This window comes from Pan troglodytes, chromosome 13, assembly GCF_028858775.2.
Source record: "Pan troglodytes isolate AG18354 chromosome 13, NHGRI_mPanTro3-v2.0_pri, whole genome shotgun sequence".
Lineage (NCBI taxonomy): Eukaryota > Metazoa > Chordata > Mammalia > Primates > Hominidae > Pan > Pan troglodytes.
In genome coordinates this window covers 122,262,236-122,266,033 of record NC_072411.2, presented here as the reverse complement: position 1 = coordinate 122,266,033, position 3,798 = coordinate 122,262,236, and the positions used below count along the sequence as shown (strand labels likewise).

Here is a 3,798-nt window from a genome sequence, read left to right as displayed (position 1 = left end):
AACAACAATCAACCTAGAAGACTTCTGTGAATAAATGGGCGGGGGTTTCTCCCTACCACCAAGCAAGCCACTAGTTCTGCAGCACAGACCAGCTGGGTGTCTTCCAATTAAGTTCCAAAATTATCCACCTGGAAAGAATGTCGGACCTCCCCCCATAGGCTGAGGGCTCAGGCCTCAAGATGCCGTCCCCATAAGACACCAGTCACAAGTCCAGGCCTCTGGAACTTCTGACCAGCCTGCTTCAAGTTGGGGTTCCCAAGACCCCCTCTTTGTGTTCAATTAATTTGCTGGAATGGCTCACAGAACTCAGAGAGGCACTAACTTATGTTTGTTCATTTATTATAAAGGATATTATAAGTAATACAGATAAAGAGATGTATAGGGTGGCATATGGGGGAAAGGGTCCTGAGCTTCCATATTCTCCATGGGTGTGCCACCCTCCAGGAACTGCCAGGTGTTCAGCTATCCAGAAGCTCCCCAAATCCTGTCCTCTGGGGTTTCCATGGAAGCTTCATGATGTCAGCATTCCTTCCCACATGGTATGAGGCAGTGTAGAACCTTCTCTGGAATGAGGGTCTCTTGACTCACAATCAGAAAGGGGAGGGAAAATTAGATTCTGTTTCCTGAGGCCTGCCCCTGACGCCTAACACACCCAAAGTTATAACAAAAGACTGTAACAAGGGCTGTGGGAGTTATGAACCAGGAACTGTAGATGAAAATCAAAATAATAATTTTATATATTAAAAAATATCACCACACTGCCACATCCTACTGCTAAAGTACCTCATCTTTCATCTGTCATCTGTGACCCATCTCGTCTGTGCTCTACTCTGGCCTGTGTCAGAACGTCAACTTTCTTACTTCTGGACCTTCATATGTGGTGAAATTCTTTTTAATGCTATACCTTCACACTGCAGAGCAGTTTTCTTATTCTATGACACAACAGCCAAACACCCTACTCCAAGGACTTCCCTGCCCAGGAAACTGGTGCCTCAGTCCAGACACAGGTGATCTTAATTAAGGTAAGTTAGCGTAAAAGACAGGAGTTGTCTATGCCTTGAGACACTCTGGGCATCCCCTAAATGAACTGATTTTAAGTGGGTCTCCTCTACACAACTTCGGGCTCCACATGCCATGGAGAAGCCCACACAACAGAGCTTGGAAGTAGCAGGGGGTACAAGGGGTAAGCAAATCCCTGAGGCCTGGGCACAATTTTAAATCCAATTCAATTATAATCAACATAAAACCCACGAGGGACAACCGAAGGGACCCTTTGCTCTTAAACCTGAAAACTCCTTTAAAATCATCATTGTAGATTTTAGAGTAGAGCTATCACTGTTCTAAGGCCACATGCAATTCTGATAAATATCACTAACCAAAATGATAAACTTCTACACTGGATTTCTGCCTGGTTCCATCAGTCCGGCCATTCTTGAGGTGTCTCAGTCATCATCATCTACCTCTGCCCAAGACCTACCCTAAGTCATACCAGCAAATGATCATGTTGACTTTTGCCTCAAGCCACACCATCTATGCACATTCACTTTCTTGATCACCACTTCCTTCTATCCTGACCTGTCTGCACCTGTGATCTTCATCCTAGTCTCTACCCCGAGACTCAGCCTCTAGCTCAAGACAGGAAGCTGGAGAAGGCAATAAAAGAAACACGAGATTATCACAGATACTTTTTCCAGCTCCACACCTAGAATCATGCAAAGGAGATGACCCAGAAGAGAAGTCAGTCATCAGGCTTTAAGTGTGAATGTCCCAGAATATTCCACTGTCCTTTCATTGAGTGAAATGGGGGCTGCCCACTCCATCCCATATTGCATGGAAGGCCTGAGGGATGGTGAGTCAGGACAGACCCCTTCCAGATCATGTACCTTTAGTCCAGCCACTGTGCACCTGCACTGTATTCCATGCACTGTGTACCTGCCAGACCATAAATCTGAGCTGTCAACACCCCAACAGAGCTCACAGCAGGCATCCTGGAACTGATTCCCTCTAATCCCTTTCTGATCTGCTGTTTGTCTGCCAACTGACTCTTGGTTCTATCTCCCATTTATAGTCCTGCTGGCTTGACAGATGAGTGTATTCTCATGATCTCTCAACTCCCTGTCAAAGGCACTGGCTTGGTCTTACTCACCAGCTCTCATGTTTTTTTTATTTTCAGGATAAACCCCCACACACACTCAAAGTGCCTGTGAAGACCCCACTGAGCTCCACTCACATCTACTGGGGACTCTATGGGGTGGGGGTAGGGATTGACAGAAGTTGAGTCTTTTTATCCGGAGGACATGGTCCAAATCAGGGACTCATGGAAGACTGTTGAATAACTGAGTGATGCATAAGGACCTTGACCTCATAAGCAATTGTCCTTCCAAACAGAGAAAATTGGCCCACAATGAGCTATTTCTGAATGAGTTTGCATAAAGTGCTGGTGAAAAGTGATACCCAGAGGAAGACTAGCCAGACTGAACTACTTAAGGAAACAAAGCATCTTTGAGAAATAAAATTAATTAACTGCTTCTAAAGGGAGCAGAAAATAGGAGGCTGGGAGGGGCTGGGAAATTTTATATAAATTTCCAAAGGACTAGAAACTTGAAAGTAAACTAAGGGAATTTCAAGCTCTAAATTAAAAAAATGCCTTCCAACATCATGGCTTAGCAGTATGCGATAGGCACTCAAAACTGGGATTTGGTTATGTACAAAGCAAAGCTGTGACCAACGAAAACAATAAATTAAATGCATAAATCGACAGGATTTGGGCTTTTTAAAAGTTACTGCACAATATTCTCTGAGGGTGATTTCAGACTAGACCTTGACAGAGTGAGATTGTGAATATAAAAGTGAGCTTTTGTCAATCAGAAGGCACTTCTGCAGAAATAAGTTTCTAGAGAATAACCAAAGGGGATTTCAAAGATCTAGTTTACATTCTGTGTGTCTTCAGGCCCATTTCCTTGGGATTTAAGAAACCATAAGGATTTTGAGATCATGAAACAGTCATATGAAACACTGCTTAGTATGGGTCTCACTGTATATGGTGCCCCAGTCAGGGACATTTTATTTCTGTCTGTACTTTGACCAAATTCCTTTGCCCACCAGCCCCCATTCCTCCAATCTTTTAAGGTTTGCCAGCTTGTTAGTGGAGAGGAAATAGTAGTTATATCCCATCTGTCCTCCATGACTCTCACGAGCAAATCAGAAAGTGGTGGGGACATGCCGATAGATGAGGAGGTTCCAGAACCAAGATACATCCACCCTGGGAAAGAAACATTCTGTAAGGTAAGGTCACATAAAAAAAAATTCTGTAAGGTCACATAAACTCCAGGAAAGGGGTTTCTTCTGCCAGTATCTGCACTAAAAGAAGATTCTATTAAAATTCATAACTTTTCTTTATCAGGCACTGTGTGAGGAACTTTCTATACATAATCTTAATGTTGCCATTTGATCATAAAGATAATTCAACTTCACAATTTGACTCCAGCAGTATGTTGATCCTGCTATATCCAAGAATTTAGCATCAACAAACCAGAACAACTGTCATCTCCTTGGTATGGAGTGTGTGTGTGTGTGTGTGTGTGTGTGTGCGCGCGCGCGCACGCTCACATGCATGGACATTTTCCCTGTGTTGCTCTTCCTCTTTGCACCTGTGTTTCTTTCCCTGTCTCCCTCACTCTGTGTGGCTGCCCCTGTAAATCTCCCACTTTCCCTGAGTCTAGTCTATGCCTTTGTCTATGTATTTTCCTCTCTATCTTTGTGTATGTGTGTTTGTGAATGTATTCCTTTACAGTTCTC

General features: G+C 43.7%; 1 long non-coding RNA gene across 1 annotated transcript; it reads left to right on the top strand.

Annotated features, from left to right (window-relative positions):
• Positions 1–599: 599 nt before the first annotated feature.
• LOC107973940 (uncharacterized) lies at positions 600–3,556 on the top strand. Its single transcript, XR_008546708.1, has 3 exons — positions 600–1,022; positions 3,130–3,285; positions 3,404–3,556. It is a non-coding gene; the product is annotated as an uncharacterized LOC107973940 (long non-coding RNA).
• The last annotated feature ends 242 nt before the right edge of the window (positions 3,557–3,798 follow it).